Source organism: Triticum urartu, chromosome 1A (assembly GCF_056163025.1).
Source record: "Triticum urartu cultivar PI428250 chromosome 1A, HENAU_Tu73, whole genome shotgun sequence".
In the NCBI taxonomy this organism is placed as follows: domain Eukaryota; kingdom Viridiplantae; phylum Streptophyta; class Magnoliopsida; order Poales; family Poaceae; genus Triticum; species Triticum urartu.
In genome coordinates this window covers 358,126,822-358,144,593 of record NC_141873.1, presented here as the reverse complement: position 1 = coordinate 358,144,593, position 17,772 = coordinate 358,126,822, and the positions used below count along the sequence as shown (strand labels likewise).

Below are 17,772 nucleotides of genomic sequence, written 5' to 3'. Positions count from 1 at the left end.
AAGAGTGAGATTTGATAGGGATGATAATAATAAGATAAGTATTTTTGGTATTTTTATGATATAGATTGAAAGTAAAGATTGCAAAATAAAATAGATTGGAAACTTGTATGATGGAAAATAGACCCGGGGGCCATAGGTTTCACTAGTGGCTTCTCTCAAGATAGCATAAGTATTACGACAGGTGAACAAATTACTCTCGAGCAATTGATAGAAAAGCGAATAATTATGAGAATATCTAGGCATGATCATGTATATAGGCATCACGTCCGCGACAAGTAGACCAACTCCTCCTGCATCTACTACTATTACTCCACACATCGACCGCTATCCAGCATGCATCTAGAGTATTAAGTTCATAAGAATAGAGTAACGCATTAAGCAAGACGACATGATCTAGAGGGATAAACTCATGCAATATGATGTAAACCCCATCTTTTTATCCTCGATGGCAACAATACAATACGTGTCGTTTCCCTTTCTGTCACTGGGGTTGAGCACCGCAAGATTGAACCCAAAGCTAAGCACTTCTCCCATTGCAAGAAAGATCCATCTAGTAGGCCAAACCAAACTGATAATTCAAAGAGACTTGCAAATATAATCCAATCATGCATAAAATAATTCAAAGAAGATTCAAATATTGTTCATAGATAAACTTGATCATAAACCCACGATTCATCGGATCTCGATAAACACACCGCAAAAGAAGATTACATCGAATAGATCTCCAAGAGAATCGAGGAGAACTTCGTATTGAGATCCAAAGAGAGAGAAGAAGCCATCTAGCTACTAGCTATGGACCCGAAGGTCTGAAGTAAACTACTCACACATCATCGGAGGGGCCATGGAGTTGATGTAGAGGCCCTCCGTGATCAATGCCCCCTCCGGCGGAGCTCCGGAAAAGGCCCCAAGATGGGATCTCTTGGGTACAGAAGGTTGCGGCGGTGGAAATAGGGTTTCATGGCGCTCCTGGATGTTTGCGGGGTATGTGAACATATATAGGAGGAAGAAGTAGGTCGGTGGAGCTACAAGGGGCCCACGAGGGGGGAGGGCGCGCCCAGGGGGTAGGCGCGCCCCCATGCCTCGTGGCCGCCTCGTTGACTACTTGATGTCTACTCCAAGTCCTCTGGATCATGTTTGTTCCAAAAATCATGTTCCCGAAGGTGTCATTCCGTTTGGACTCCGTTTGATATTCCTTTTCTACGAAACACTGAAATAGGAAAAAAAACAGCAATTTGGGCTGGGCCTCCGGTTAATAGGTTAGTCCCAAAAATAATATAAAAGTGTAAAATTGTAACATCCCAAAATTCTAAATTTTGGAATGTTATAATAAATAGATAGATTTGATTGATTGTCTGAAAGTGAGTGAATTCGAAACTTTTGAAAGTTAAATGAGAGGGAATAAAAGGACTTTCCCAAACTTTCATATTTGCTTTTTGATCTCCGTGAATTCAAATTCTTTTCAAATACAAAACCCTTGAGTGAAGATGATATGACTTCTTCCATTTAAAAATGAAAAGGGTGTTTGAAAAATATTCGAATTCCATTGGGAAATATTTTCCACTTCAGAAACTTTATGCAACTGAATGATTTTCACGAGAGAAGATAAAATGACTTCTTCAAATTATGAAATATGAGTTGGGAGTTTCAAAGGACCAATTTCAAGTCCTTTTGGAATTAAATTTCAATTTGGATTTATTTGAGTTTTATTCAAATTATTTTTCTCCAAAAATAAAATATATGGAAATTAGGGTAACATGATTCCCTACATTAGAAAATTGGAGAAAAAAATAAATTTGAAATCATTTTGGTATTTTTAAATGATTTTTGTTGGATTTTAATAGACCAGTAGGACTCTTTGAATTATCTGAATTTGTGTGAATTTTATTTAATTCTAGGAAAATGTTCATGTCGTAGAAAATCTTTTTCTGAAAATTTTGATATATTATATGCCTATATAATATATTTTTTATTTATTTTGTTTTTAGTATTTTAGTTCTCTGAAAAAAAAATGTTTTAAAAAAAAACTTCTCCCCGACTGGGCCGGCCCAGCTAGCCAGCCAGGGCCAGCCCAGCCGCGCCGCCTTCCACCTCCATCGCCGACCGGGACTCTCCCCGGAGTCCGGCGCCGCCCCGCCTCCCTTGCCCCTTCCCCACGCCTCCCGAGGCCACCCCTCCTCCTTAAATACCGGGCCATCCCGGCCCCCTCTCCCTTCTCTCTCCTCGCCGCTGCCGCATCTCGCCGCAACTGCCGCGCCGCCGCCGCAGCTCCCGCCGCCACCACTGCTCCTCCCGCACCGCTGCCCTGCACCGCCCGCGACGCCTCCCGTCGCTGCCGCCTTGCCCCGCCGCCTGCAGCGCCGCCCGTGCCGCACCTCGCCATCTGCCGCCGCCTGCTACTCGCCGGAGCCGCCGACGCCCGTGGCCGGACTCGCCGGAGATGCCCGCCCCATCGCCGGAGTTGACCGAACCGGTATAGACCGCCCGGTTCATCGGGTTTTTCTTTTAGTTTAGTTTATGGTTTCTTTTTGGTTTTTTTATAAACCGGTTTTGTTTTGGTTAGATTATTTTGCGAGCGTTCACCAGTTAGGCCCCTGTAGTGAATGGTTTCCTCCGCATATGCCTCTGTAGCGAACGTTCATTAGATAGGTTTTTTTTTCTTTTTAATTTCAGTCCAAGGACCCATCCGTGATTATTTTCTTCACAGTTTAGCCCCTGGTTTTCAAACGACTATAACTTTTACACCGTTTGTCCAAATTCAACGAAACCAACGCTCACGTCTTCGTTACGATCTCCTCTATCCGGATAAACAACTTAAACATGTTTTTAAAAAGTTTAAAATTTGAATTAGATCATATTTGAATTCAAACTTCGTTTGATCATATCTTTTTATCCGTAAATCCGTTTGAGTTGATTCTTTTTGCAAATCGAAGCTCTTGACCTAAACATTCTAATAAGGCCAAATTCACATAATTTTGCTACTGTTAGAAATTATTTTATGTTGCAAGAGTTATTTGCTTGGTTTTGAAGTTCTCCGAATCGTCTTCTTCGTTCTTTCTGATTTTTTTGAGTGATTTCTTATGTGTGGTTACTATTGCTTGCTTACGGTAGATTGACCGGAGTGTGACGAGTAGATCTATCAAGAGTTTTGAGTGCGAATCATCTTCATCAACATTGCAGGCAAGTTCACACTTTGATCATACCTTTTCTACAACCCATGTTTTATTGCATTAGATCAATCCTCTCACATTGCATGATTAGGATCTAATTAAATTGTGGGATGGGAAGTAGATGAGGTAGTACCTATCACGTGTATTATTATGAAACCTTTGGGAGTTACTTCTATGTTTGCTTATTATGCCATGCTATGCTAGTAGACGTGGATTGGGTGAGTGAAATCCATGACAGATGTGAGATTGTTAATTTATGGTTTATCTAAGGTGGCAACTTAAACACACATCTGGGTGGATTGAGGCACCTGATGTCTATCAGGACTTGCCTGTTTTTTTTCGGACCGCCACCCAGGCTCAAAGGGATCATAAGATAATTCATGCTAGTAACTTCTGTGTGCAGCCACATGCTACTATGGGCTCTGGCATAGTTGACTAAGTTGTGCGAACTCTTATGGGCTGGACTAGCAGATGTAGGGGTTGTAGGTGGTACGGTCTACCCCACATGTAAGGTGCTAGCGCTTCTGAAAGACTATGTCTCGGTCATCCGTTTCTCAAACACCATGTAGTGCGAGAAAACAAACGGAGGCGATCGAGTCATGTGGGGAAAAGTGCGCAAACCTCTGCAGAGTGTACAAACTAATCATGATTAGCCGTGTCCCCGGTTATGGACATCTTGAGTATCTAGTTCCTGGATTATCCTGTTGATCTCATCATGTTACTTTAATGAATATTGTTGGGTTTTAATGATGTTACTTAATTGGGATTGAGAATGTTGTCAACCATTCTCAATGTTCAACAACCACCATGATAGTTAATTAAAATGTATTCCTTTGTAGTAGGGAAAAATTGGCTTTACGCAAAAACCTTATAACCATAGAGCTTTTCCACGAGCCAAATATGCATGTAGTGATAGCCATTGTTCATCATTCTCTATGGTGTGAATTTGCCAGTACATTCAATGTACTGACCCGTTTCGGGCTGCAACGTCTCATGTTGTAGGTATCTTACGACCAGTAAGTGATACGTTAGGGTTACGATTTCTACACTCAACTTTGCCGTTGGTGTTGATGGGAATCCACAACCTTGTTGCTTCCGCTATATGGATTGAGGTAATAGTATTTACGTTACTTTATACATGTGATTTACCTCTGTTATAAATCCTTCGAGTACTGTGTGTGTCAGCATACCGATCCAGGGATGACACTTAAGCACAGAGACTTGATCCATTCGGGTCAGGTCGCTACAAAAATAAAGCCCATTAACATCCAAAACTGATAATATAATAGCATGGAACAATCAAAAATTATAGATACGTTGGAGACGTATCAATTGCTAACATGATTCGGACGAACTTAAGCATCGCTACGGGTGAGAAAGTCTCATCGTAGTCAAATCCTTGAACTTGTCGAAAACCTTTCGCAACAAGTCGAGCTTTGTAGACAGTAACATTACCGTTGGTGTCAGTCTTGTTCTTGAAGATCCATTTATTCTCTATGGCTTGCCGATCATCGGGCAAGTCAACCAAAGTCCACACTTTGTTCTCATACATGGATCCCATCTCAGATTTCATGGCTTCAAGCCATTTTGTGGAATCTGGGCTCATAATTGTTTCCTAATAATTCGTAGGCTCGTCATGGTCAAGTAAAATGACTTCCAGAACAGGATTACCGTACCACTCTGGTGCGGATCTTACTCTGCTTGACCTACAAGGTTCGGTAGTAACTTGATCAAAAGTTTCATGATCATCATCATTAGCTTCCTCACTTACTGGTGTAGAAATCACTAGAACTGATTACAGTGATGAACTACTTTCCAATAAGGGAGAAGGTACAATTACCTCGTCAAGTTCTACTTTCCTCCCACTCACTTCTTTCGAGAGAAACTCCTTCTCTAGAAAGGATCCATTCTTAGCAACGAATACCTTGCCTTCGGATCTATGATAGAAGGTGTACCCAACAGTCTCCTTTGGGTATCCTATGAAGACACATTTCTCTGATTTGGGTTCGAGCTTATCAGGTTGAAGCTTTTTCACATAAGCATCGCAGACCCAAACTTTAAGAAACGGCAACTTGGGTTTCTTGCCAAACCACAGTTCATAAGGTGTCGTCTCGACAGATTTAGATGGTGCCATATTTAACGTGAATGCAACTGTCTCTAAAGCGTAACCCCAAAACGATAGCGGTAAATCAGTGAGAGACATCATAGATCGCACCATATCTAGTTGACCTACAAGGTTCGGTAGTAACTTGATCGGAAGTTTCATGATCATCATCATTAACTTCCTCACTAATTGGTGTAGGAATCACTGGAACTGATTTCTGTGATGAACTACTTTCCAAAAAGGGAGAAGCTATAGTTACCTCATCAAGTTCTACTTTCCTCCCACTCACTTCTTTCGAGAGAAACTCCTTCTCTAGAAAGGATCCATTCTTAGCAACGAATATCTTGCCTTCAGATCTTTGATAGAAGGTGTACCCAACAGTTTCCTTTGGGTATCCTATGAAGACACATTTCTCCGATTTGGGTTCGAGCTTATCAGGTTGACGCTTTTTCACATAACCATCGCAGCCCCAAACTTTAAGAAACGACAACTTGGGTTTCTTGCCAAACCACAGTTGATATAGTGTCGTCTCAACGGATTTCGATGGTGCCCTATTTAACGTGAATGCAGCCGTCTCTAAAGCATAACCCCAAAACGATGGCGGTAAATCAGTAAGTGACATCATAGATTGCACCATATCTAATAAAGTATGATTACGATGTTCGGACACACCATTATGCTATGGTGTTCCACGAGGCGTGAGTTGCGAAATTATTCTGCATTGTTTCAAATGAAGTCCAAACTCATAACTCAAATATTCGCCTCCATGATCAGATCGTAGAAACTTGATTTTCTTGTTACGATGATTTTCCACTTCACTCTGAAATTCTTTGAACTTTTCAAATGTTTCAGACTTATATTTCATTAAGTAGATATACCCACATCTACTTAAATCATCTGTGAAGGTGAGAAAATAACGATATCCGTTGCGAGCTTCAATGTTCATTGGACCACATACATCAGTATGTATGATTTCCAATAACTCTATTGCTCGCTCCATTGTTCCAGAGAATGGAGTTTTAATCATCTTGCCCATGAGGCATGGTTCGCAAGTACCAAGTAATTCATAATCAAGTGATTCCAGAAGTCCATCAGAATGGAGTTTCTTCATGCGCTTTACACCAATATGACCTAAATGGCAGTGCCACAAATAAGTTTCACTATCATTATCAACTCTGCATCTTTTGGCTTCAATACTATGAACATGTGTATCACTACTATCAAGATTTAGTAAAAACAGACCACTCATCAGGGGTGCATGACCACAAAAGATATTACTCATATAAATAGAACAACCATTATTCTCTGATTTAAATGAATAACCGTCTCGCATCAAACAAGATCCAGATATAATGTTCATGCTCAACGCTGGCACCAAATAATTATTATTTAGGTCTAATACTAATCCGGAAGGTAGATGTAGAGGTAGCGTGCCAACGGCGATAACATCGACTTTGGAACCATTTCCCACGCGCATCGTCACCTCGTCCTTAGCCAATCTTTGCTTAATCTGTAGCCCCTGTTTCGAGTTGCAAATGTTAGCAACTGAACCAGTATCAAATACCCAGGCACTACTGCGAGCATTAGTAAGGTACACATTAATAACATGTATATCAAATATACCTTTCACTTTGCCATCCTTCTTCTCCGCCAAATACTTGGGGCAGTTCCACTTCCAGTGACCAGTTCCTTTGCAGTAGAAGCACCAGTCTCAGGCTTAGGTCCAAACTTGGGTTTCTTCACTTGAGCAGCAACTGGCTTGCTATTCTTCTTGAAGTTCCCCTTCTTCCCTTTACCCTTTTTCTTGAAACTGGTGGTCTTGTTGACCATCAACACTTGATGCTCCTTCTTGATTTCTACCTCCACAGCCTTTAGCATTGCGAAGAGCTCGGGAATCGTCTTATCCATCCCTTGCATATTATAGTTCATCATGAAACTCTTGTAGCTTGGTGGTAGTGATTGAAGAACTCTGTCAATGACACTATCATCAGGAATATTAACTCCCAATTGAGTCAAGTGGTTGTGCTACCCAGACATTCTGAGTATATGTTCACTGACAGAACTATTCTCTTCCATCTTCTAGTTGTAGAACTTATTGGAGACTTCATATCTCTCAATCTGGGCATTTGCTTGAAATATTAACTTCAACTCCTGGAACATCTCATATGCTCCATGACGTTCAAAACGTCGTTGAAGTCCCGGTTCTAAGCCGTAAAGCATGGCACACTGAACTATCGAGTAGTCATCAGCTTTGCTCTGCCAGGTGTTCATAACATCTGGCGTTGATCCTGCAGCAGGTTTGTCACCTAGCGGTGCTTCTAGGATGTAACTTTTCTGTGCAGCAATGAGGATAATCCTCAAGTTACGGACCCAGTCCGTGTAGTTGCTACCATCATCTTTCAACTTAGCTTTCTCTAGGAACGCATTAAAATTCAACGGAACAACGGCACAGGCCATCTATCTACAACAACATAGACATGCAAAATACTATCAGGTACTAAGTTCATGATAAATTAAAGTTCAATTAATCAAATTACTAAAGAACTCCCACTTAGATAGACATCTCTCTAATCATCTAAGAGATCACGTGATCCATATCAACTAAACCATGTCCGGTCATCACGTGAGATGGAGTAGTTTTCAATGGTGAACATCACTATGTTGATCATATCTGCTATATGATTCACGCTCGACCTTTCGGTCTCCAGTGTTCTGAGGCCATATCTGCATATGCTAGGCTCGTCAAGTTTAACCAGAGTATTCTGCATGTGCAAAACTAGCTTGCACCCGTTGTATGTTAACGTAGAGCTTATCACACCCGATCATCACGTGGTGTCTCGGCACGACGAACTGTAGCAACGGTGCATACTCAGGGAGAACACTTATACCTTGAAATTTAGTGAGAGATCATCTTATAATGCTACCGCCGAACTAAGCAAAATAAGATGCATAAAGGATAAACATCACATGCAATCAATATTAGTGATATGATATGGTCATCATCATCTTGTGCCTTTGATCTCGATCTCCAAAGCATTGTCATGATCACCATCGTCACCGGCTTGACACCTTGATCTCCATCAAAGCATCATTGTCGTCTCGCCAACTATTGATTCTACGACTATCGCTACCGCTTAGTGATAAAGTAAAGCAATTACATGGCGATTTCATTTCATACAATAAAGCGACAACCATATGGCTCCTGCCAGTTGCCGATAACTGTGTTACAAAACATGATCATCTCATACAATAAAATTTAGCATCATGTCTTGACCATATCACATCACAACATGCCTTGCAAAAACAAGTTAGACGTCATCTACTTTGTTGTTGCAAGTTTTACGTGGTGCTACGGGCTGAGCAAGAACCGTTCTTACCTACGCAACAAAAACCACAATGCGGTATAGTGATTGCTTTTTGATCTTCAGAAAGAACCCTATTCATTGAATCCGATTCAACTAAAGCTGGAGAAACAGACACCCACTAGCCACCTGTGTGTGAAGCACGTCGGTAGAACCAGTCTCGTGTAAGCGTATGCATAATGTCGGTCTTGGCCGCTTCATCCAACAATGCCGCTGAATCAAGAATCAACTAGTGATGGCAAGCAATATGTATATACCCACGCCCACAACTCCTTTGTGTTCTACTCATGCATATAACATCTATGTGTAAACCTGGCTCAGATGCCACTGTTGGGAAACATAGTAATTTAAAAAAAAAACCTACGCACAAGCAAGATCATGGCGATGCATAGCAGCGAGAGGGAAGAGTGTCGTCCACATACCCTCGTAGACCGTAAGCGGAAGCGTTATGACAACATGGTTGATGTAGTCGTACGTCTTCACGATCGACCGATCCTAGTACCGAACGTATGGTACCTCTGCGATCTGCACACGTTCAGCTCGGTGACATCCCACGACCTCACGATCCAGAAGAGATTCTGTAGGATCGAAAGTATGTCCAGAGGGGGGTGATTAGACTACTTGACCAAATAAAAATCTAGCCTTTCCCAATTTTAGTTCTTGGCAGATTTTAGCAACTTTAGACAAGTCAAGCAATCTTAACACAATTCAAGCAAGCATGCATAGAGTATATGAGCAGCGAAAAGTAAAGCATGCAACTTGCAAGAATGTAAAGGGAAGGGCTTGGAGGATTCAAACGCAATTGGAGACACGGATGTTTTTGTCATGGTTCTGATAGGTGGTGCTATCGTACATCCACGTTGATGGAGACTTCAACCCACGAAGGGTAACGGTTGCGCGAGTCCACGGAGGGCTCCACCCACGAAGGGTCCATGAAGAAGCAACCTTGTCTATCCCACCATGGCCATCGCCCACGAAGGACTTGCCTCACTAGCGGTTGATCTTCATGAAGTAGGCGATCTCCTTGCCCTTACAAACTCCTTGGTTCAACTCCACAATCTTGTCGGAGGCTCCCAAGTGACACCTAGCCAATCTAGGAGACACCACTCTCCAAGAAGTAACAAATGGTGTGTTGATGATGAACTCCTTGCTCTTGTGCTTCAAATGATAGTCTCCCCAACACTCAACTCTCTCTCACAGGATATGGATTTGGTGGAAAGAAGATTTGAGTGGAAAACAACTTGGGAAGGCTAGATATCAAGATTCATATGGTAGGAATGGAATATCTTGGTCTCAACATGTGACGCCCGGATATTTAAGCTACAGTAACCCTCTGCTAATGAAGCCAAGTCACCTCCGTTACTGTTGCTAATCCCGCGTTAGTCCAAAAAAGTTCAAATTCAAATTTGAATTAAAGTAAAAAGAATCAAATTTGTCAATCATGGAAACTAAAATGTTCGAAAGGTTACAATTATGCACTAACTATTTAACAGACGGCAACCAATAATTTATAAAGTGTTTAAGTGCTTTGAAATAATTAAAACTAGGACCAAATCAATATTTTAAATGCTTTTTAAATTATAAGAAATTCTAAGATATTTTATTTGAGTGCCAACCTTATTGTGGCAGTGGCTTAGTATATATCACAAATTGTGGTGCAAGTTTTATATTTCACAAAACTAAAATCATTTGAAAAGAATTAGAAAACATAACTAAAAAATAAAAGGAAACAAGAGTAATATAAACAAAAAGAGGCAAAACCTGGCACTTTGCACTTGAGGCCCAAGTACACAGCACCAGGCCCAACCCACCTCCACCTCTCCTTCCTCCTACAGGAGACAAGGGATCGTGGATGGCATCCAACCGGCCATGGCCGCGCCATGGCGCGTGTCGGCCATCCCGCGCCCCCTCGTCCCCTACATCTACAAGGCGCCCTCGAACCCCCCTGTGAACCCTAGCCGCCCCTCTCCTCTCCTGCTTGCTCCCCTTCCTCTGTCCTGCGTGCAACAGAGCCGCCACTGACCTCCCCGTCCCCGTGCCCACCATCACCGTCTTCGCGTGGGAAGACGTCCAGAAGACCCGCCTCCGTCGTCTTCGTCCATCCTGAGCACCGAATCAAGCTGGGATGGCCCGTACGCTCGCCATCGCCGTCGTCTTCAGCACGTACATCGCCGGCGACCGTCATCGATTGCCATCGTTCCGGTCCACCTCGACCCTCCCCGAGCACGCCACCGGACTCGCGGTGAGCTCCTCCTCCGAACCCCCTTCACCGCGGCCTCGATCCATCGTCGTAGGCGCGTACCCGTGCTATGCATCGGTTGCCATGGACGGGAACTCGGCTCCCTCACCGCACCCCCGGCCGCATCCCTGTGCTGCCTACGCGCGCATGCGCCGTGCCCAGGCCTCCCTGACATGCGCCCGCGCCGCCCATGCTCTAGCCGCGTCTGCCTCCAGCCGCTGCCGCAGCCTCCCGACGCCAGCTGCGTACCACTCATTCTCCTGCGCTGCTTGCTGCTGCTTATTGAACTGCTGCTGTCCGCCCTGCCTTCTGCTGCTGCTTCTCTGTCGCTGCTACCCTCGCCGAAGCCTGACCGCCCCGCTCGCGAGGCCCTCTCTCGTGCCACGCCCATGCACCCCTGCTGCCGGTTGCGCAGCTCGTGGACGCCGTCTCTGGGAGCCCAGCCGGCAGGGTCTCTGCTAGATAGCCCCCCCTCCCATTAGAAATAAAACCCCCTGGGTTAATTATCCTAACCCCATGTTAGTAGAAAACCCCATAGAAGAAAGATAAACTAAACCTAGTGTAATATAAAAATATAAATAAAAAAGGAAAGATATGTGCCAATGACATGTGGGTCTCCCACACCCTGTTGACCAGTCAAATTTTGACTGGTCAAACAATCAACTACCAACTAGACCCACCTGTAAGCCTTTGCTGGGTACACTTCTATGTACCCGTAGCAATTTAACCATTTAATTTCAAATTAATAATAACTCTAGAAATTGTTTAAAACTTTGAAAATTCATATAAAATAAATCGTACATCAGATGAAAATACTTTGTACATGAAAGTTGCTCAGAACGACGAGACGAACCCGGATACGCAGCCCGTTCGTCCGCCACGCATCCCTAGCATAGAAAACACACAACTTTCGCCCTCCGGCTCCTCTGCCCGAAAACGCGAAACACCGGGGATACTTTCCCGGATGTCTTCCCCCTTCAACGGTACCACCTCGTACCGCGTTAGGGCACACCTAGCATCACACTTTGTCATGTCATGCATCGTCATGCATTTGTTTGCATTATATTTATTGTTTCTTCCCCCTCTTCTCTCGCTAGACACCGAGACCGACGCCACTGCTACCCAGTACGACTACGGTGTTGACGACCCCTCTCTCTTGCCAGAGCAACCAGGCAAGCCCCCCCTTGATCACCAGATATCGCCTACTCTCCTCTATACTGCTTGCATTAGAGTAGTGTAGCATGTTACTACTTTCCGTTAATCCTATCCTGATGCATAGCCTGTCCTTGCTACTACTGTTGTTACCTTTACCTGCCATCCTAATGCTTAGTATAGGATGCTAGTTTATCATCAGTGGCCCTACATTCTTGTCCGTCTTGCATGCTATACTATCGGGTCGTGATCACTCAGGAGGTGATCACAGGTATATACTACATACTTTATACATGATACATGGGATGACTAAAAGACGGGTCGGCTCGTAGGAGTACCCGCGAGTGGATCTTTATGGCGAAGCGACAGGGCAGGTTGAGACCACCTAGCAGAGAGGTGGGCCTGGCCCTGGTCGGCGTTCGCGGTTATTTCAAGATAACACGTTTAACGAGATCTTGGTATTTGATCTGAGTCTGGCCACTGGCCTATACGCACTAACCATCTACGCGGGGACAGTTATGGGCACTCGACGTCATGGTATCAGCCGAAGCCTTCGTGACGTCAGCGACTGAGCGGCGCGCGCCGGATTGGAACGTAAGCCTGCTCTTGTATTAAGGGGGCTAGTTCTGCTTCCGGCCGCCCTCGCAACGTGTAGGTGTGCAATGGGCGATGTGCCCAGATCCCTGCGCCATAGGATTTAGACCGGTGTGCTGACCTCTCTGTTGTGCCTAGGTAGGGCTATGACATGTTGATCTTCCAAGGCCGGGCATGACCCAGGAAAGTGTGTTCGGCCAAATGGGATCGAGTGTGTTGGGTTATGTGGTGCACCCCTGCAGGGAAGTTAATCTATTCGAATAGTCGTGATCTTCGGTAACAGGACGACTTGGAGTTGTACCTTGACCTTATGACTACTAGAACCGGACACTTAATAAAACACACCCTTCCAAGTGCCAGATACAATCGGTGGTCGCTCTCTAACAGGGCGACGAGGAGAGGATCGCCGGTTAGGATTATGCTACACGGTGCTACTTGGTGAACTTACCATCTACTCTCTTCTCCTGCTGCAAGATGGAGGTTACCAGAAGCGTAGTCTTCGATAGGACTAGGTATCCCCCTCTTATTCCGGCATTCTGCAGTTCAGTCCACATATGATACCCTTAATCCTTTTGATACCAATGCATACATATGTAGTGTAGCTCCTTGCTTGCGAGTACTTTGGATGAGTACTCACGGTTGCTTTTCTCCCCCTTTTCCCCCTTCCTATATCCGATTGCTGTGACCAGATGTTGGAGCCCAGGAGCCAGTCGCCACCGTCGACGACGACTACTACTACACTGGAGGTGCCTACTACTACATGCAGCCCGCTGACGGCGACCAGGAGTAGTTTAGGAGGATCCCAGGCAGGAGGCCTGCACCTCTTTCAATCTGTATCCCAGTTTGTGCTAGCCTTCTTAAGGCAAACTTGTTTAACTTATGTCTGTACTCAGATATTGTTGCTTCCGCTGACTCGTCTATGATCAAGCTCTTGTATTCGAGCCCTCGAGGCCCCTGGCTTGTAATATGATGCTTGTATGACTTATTTTATTTGTAGAGTTGTGTTGTGATATCTTCCCGTGAGTCCCTGATCTTGATCGTACACGTTTGCATGTATGATTAGTGTACGGTCAAATCGGGGGCGTCACAAGTTGGTATCAGAGCCGACTGCCTGTAGGAATCTCCCTTCCACACTTCTTGGCCAAAGTCGAGTCTAGTCATTGAAAAACTTTTACTAACATGGTTGTGTGGCTTACGAGCCCACGTCGCCATTGGGTGGTATTAGAATCTTTTACTCCTTGTCTATACTCTGGGACTCTGATCTCTTTTCTATTCGGGTTAAATGAATTTTCCTAAATCTAACATTAGGATCTCATTATCACTTTCACCCGGAGAGCCCCTTATTACTGATGATCGTCTGCTGCACGTGGAGACCCAAAAGATACTCTCCGTTGTTAACCCGAAAACTTGTGTTCATCGCGTTTGCAATTCCCCTTCCACCGTCAACCCTTATGGATAACTACTTGCAGTTGTTATTCTTACATTCATCCCCAGTTGGTCTTGTTATTACAAGATACCCCGAATTACTCGTCGTTGTTTCGATAATCCTTTAAGCTTACCGCCTTGCTATTCTTTGTCATCGAATACCCCTACGAATAATTGCTCGCACTTACCAATTATCTGCTCATCCCCAGTTGTTTAGGTGTTTCGCAAAATTGTTTGAAATGCCATTGGCTCTTTCGGAATCCTCAGTAGCCTATTGCTCTTGATCTTCTTTACCTGCTTGGATAATGGTTACTTCCATATGTCTAGCAATATTCGTTAAAATACTTTGTGATCGACATTCTGATCTTGTTGATTCAACATGTGTGTGAATGCACACATTCATTAGTTCTTCCCTGAAAATTATCCTTCCAGCTCAGACGTCATTTTGAACATGAGCTTGTTCTCGACCAATCTGTTTGCCGTCAATTGTACCCTTAGGTCTATTGAACTTATCCACCCTTGATCAGAGTGTCTGCTTCTGATCCTTCTATTTGGAAATCATAATTCCTTTGATATCTAAGCATCGAATCATTCAGGTGTTCTATAATCTGATGCCCTTGCATCCTTTCTTCAACTGATTGTGTGCCGATGCTCACATCAGCTCCGCTATGGACCGTCAGATCCTTTATTGGATTATTATTCGACAGTGTCCTCCGTATTCAATAACCTTGTGAGCTTTTCCTCGGATACATAATGCTTTTGGTAAATTGTATCCTCTGTTTTCTCAACCATGCTCTGTTTTCGAGCTGGTGGTATTTGCGATTAAAGCTTGTGGTATATGTTTCCACAATACCCTGATGGGTTGAACCTATGCCTTTCCTAATCTGTGTGAACCCAAAAGTTTTCATGGGTCATACTCCTCTGGTAATTCACCAGGTAGGTTTTGACACTGAAATCATTTTTTCTAGAGCAGTGAATGAAAGGTTATGCATTGAAGAAGTGGGAGTCGACCTTGAACTTTGTGTTCATGCCCATGGACACGATGTAGATCTTATCATTAAAGCTTCTATTAAATTAATTTTTCCCTTGGTATAAGTTCTTATATCTGGGATCCGGCCTTTTGCAATCGTGGTTTCGACCATATGTTCTTCTTTGACCCCATTTCACGGGCAAGTTTAAGCACTTGTCTTCTGTGGATCAATACACCAGTCCAACCTTTACTTTGATCTTCCGTCGAGTATTACACCATGGTACCTCGATAATATCAAGTACTACATAACCTCTTATGAGTTCTTCATCAAGTACTACATTCTCACTGATTCCAATTTTTCACGGGCTCTAAGTTATTAAACACTCAAAAACCGATAACTGAACCGAGTCCACAGTATGGTTCAACAACTAATATAAATCTTCTTTGCTTATGAGTTTGTACCCAATCACATCCTTCCTACCCTATTTGGCTATATCATTACTGTGATGATTTTAACTGTGCTACCTGGTCCTTATTCCCGGAGCACAACTTTCGGCGATGAGCTAAGCTTACGTCGATCTTCCTCTTCATACCATTTTGCCTTAAACTACGAGCTTGGTTTCGAGTTTGTGTCATACCCTTGGGTTCAATAACCTTTCGCTTCATCATTCCTTTGGCTTGATGTCATCACCGACCGATTACATCTTCATGAAATCTCTCACAATTGTGTCGTGATCTCATCGGCATTCTGAGCTCTTCCAGGATGTCAATTGAGTTCATTATGAGAAATACCATCCTTGCCCTTGATGATCTGTGTTATCATCGACCACCTTATTGACTTCCCTCCAACACAAACTTATTCATGTTTTGTGTTATACCTTGAGATCCTTGCTATCCACCATTTGTTCTTCTTTGCCTTGGAGTATTACCATCTTTTATGTCAAGGATGTCGTGAGAATTTCACCACCTCTTAATAATTCTTGATGTAGTGATGCTTCTCTCCATCACCATTCTTTCTTTCCCCCCGTGTTGAGTGAACTCTATTGTGAGAATTTAATATCTCTAGCAACCCTATTGTTTCAAAGTGAATGGCCGATAGTTTCGTTATTGAGTCACCATTCTAACATTGATCGTGCAACCCAGCCCATATTTCGGGTGCACCTTTCAACCAATGTTTAACTATGTATGTTTTCCTCGAGCATACCTCTTCATATCATTTGATCTGACAAATGATATCTCCTTGTTCACATAAGAGTGGAAATCCATCTGTTGAGAATCTCAATGAATTGTCGCTGAGTCAATAAGCCACCTCCTCACCTCTCCTTGATTTAATGATGAACTCTTGTTTCGGAACTCGCTCCCGCAGTTCAACTCCCGAGGATCTTACAATGTCATCTTTACAACTTGGTTGCACCTCTCTTCTCATGCATCCCAAGTTTGTGGTACCCTGACGCCAATCAGAACTGGATCTTGGTCAGATATAATGGTTGGAACATATTTCCAAGAGTTATAACATGGTCTTTATATGACCCAGTAAGATGATGTCATGCCTAACACACCTGGCCGGAGAACCTATTGTTATAGTTTCCTTTTCAGTAAGGTTATCCGTGCTTCCATGAGGAAATTGTGAGACTTATTCTATAAGTTTTTCCTGATGGATCCTTTGTGTATCCAAGGTCTTACCTTAGCTTGAAGACCTTGTCAATGCTATCTCGAAACATGTATGTGGTACTCCGAACTTCAAAAAGAACATTTGAAGCACCATGCTGCATTTTCTTCATCAATTATCCTAACACCGTTGTATGGGTAATGTCATGAAAGTTCTCCCCCTTTCCTAAAGTGTTTTCTACATTATATCCCGTCATGGATATCATGCCCTATTTGCCCTTGGGAAGGATATACCCCTGAAATATGTGTTTAAACACATTTTTCCTCTCAATTGTTCTGTTTAATCTGATAATCATATTTTCCTTTCCATTGCTTGGTTTAACCTTTCTTGAGGTCTATATGATCTAAGCAGTAATATTCTCTTGCTTATGTAAACACCTCGGTGTACAATTTTGTCAGTGAGACCCTGTTTCTACTGTTGATAACTTTCCGATAACCGCCGATGGACGAGAACTTTGCCTACTGGTCCGCCTCGTTCAACGAGCAGGAAAATGGTTCTCCTTGTCCCTCGCCCTTGGTACCGACGTTGTTGCCGACATAACTGACAGGCTACCCTCTGACATGCCTTGCTATCATGACCGTGCAAGATGTCACCGCTCCTCCTACTTTTAACCCACAAGGGTGGCCCATAACCCAAAGTTCCACAAGATCAAAACCTGAATCTCCTATACACCCTGTTGTAAAAGATATTCCTCGCGCTTGACTTCATATGTAATTCATGGGCCACCTGCCTAGTGATCTATTCTGGTATCAGACGCAATACTTATACCCGTTGCTCTGGACCCCTTTCGCATGTTGTTTCATACATCGAACGATTGCCTATCCGTTTGAAACTTCTCATGGTACCTTCTTACTTTGCTCTCGATGTGTTTCATTTGTTCAACTCGAGAGATACTCTTATGATCATTCTTGGGATACCCCCCCAGATGATTTTCCCTTATAAGATTCAATTGTTGTAAAGATGCCCCTTGCCTATTCGTAAGTACGATGGAATTCCCGAAGAAAGGAGGACATCTTCATCATGATGACCTGAAACAGCGAAATGAAGACGTCAATGTAATGGAGCAACCTCTTCGAGAAGAACAACCAAG

At 43.5% G+C, this 17,772-nt stretch overlaps 1 long non-coding RNA gene across 1 annotated transcript; it reads left to right on the top strand.

Annotated features, from left to right (window-relative positions):
- Positions 1–10,496: 10,496 nt before the first annotated feature.
- LOC147991229 (uncharacterized) lies at positions 10,497–13,524 on the top strand. Its single transcript, XR_015612333.1, has 2 exons — positions 10,497–10,875; positions 13,308–13,524. It is a non-coding gene; the product is annotated as an uncharacterized LOC147991229 (long non-coding RNA).
- The last annotated feature ends 4,248 nt before the right edge of the window (positions 13,525–17,772 follow it).